Source organism: Papaver somniferum, unplaced genomic scaffold, assembly GCF_003573695.1.
Source record: "Papaver somniferum cultivar HN1 unplaced genomic scaffold, ASM357369v1 unplaced-scaffold_7244, whole genome shotgun sequence".
NCBI lineage: Eukaryota > Viridiplantae > Streptophyta > Magnoliopsida > Ranunculales > Papaveraceae > Papaver > Papaver somniferum.
This window is the reverse complement of record NW_020650132.1, coordinates 219-1,019: the sequence shown is the minus strand read 5'-3', so window position 1 is coordinate 1,019 and position 801 is coordinate 219. Positions and strand designations below refer to the sequence as shown.

Genomic DNA, 801 nt, shown 5'->3' with positions numbered 1-801 from the left:
ACCAGGATTATAGGTTTCTGAATATGGGTCAATCTTTTGACGGTTATCAAATCTAGTGTTATTATAAAGAGCATTGGCCTGCTCTTCAATATTCTGTCCTTCCCAAAAAGGCTCCACTCTACCACTAGTCTGGCCCACTTCTAAGGCTTCTAACCTTTTTGTTATAGCAACAATTTTGGCATCTGATTCATAGCCTCATTCTACCCTATTAACGTTTTCTCTACTTAAAAGAATTGTTTTCCGGGGTGCCCTACTATTTTCCCATTGCTGGGTTTTTTCGGCGATTTCATTAAAATATTCCATCGCCGTGTCAACAGTTTGGTTTTCAAATCCACCAGTGCATAGAGACTCAACCATGGTCGTTGTGGAATAATCTATACCCTCATAAAGGATCTGAACTAGCCTAACCTTTTCTAAACCATGATGAGGACACTGGGATAATAAATCATTGAACCTTTCCAAATACCTATATAAAGATTCTCCCTCTTGTTGTGAAAATGTGCATATTTGCGTCCTAATAGACGATGTTTTGTTCCTAGGGAAAAACTTATTGAAAAAGGCAGATGTAAGTCGTTCATATGTCTCAATTGACTCGGAGTCCAAACTATACAGCCACGACTTGGCATTATCTTTCAGGGAAAATGGGAATAACCTAAGTTTCAAAGCATCATAATCTAAGCCTCTAATTTTTAGAGTACTACAAATTTCCTCAAAATCCCTAACATGGTAATAAGGGTTTTCATTTTCTTTCCCTAAAAATATTGGGAACATCTGTAAGGTCCCAGGTTTCAGTTCATAGGG

General features: G+C 37.8%; 1 pseudogene; it reads left to right on the top strand.

Moving 5' to 3' along the window:
• The first annotated feature begins 415 nt into the window (after positions 1-415).
• On the top strand, positions 416-515 carry LOC113344088 (annotated as a pseudogene).
• Positions 516-801: the final 286 nt, after the last annotated feature.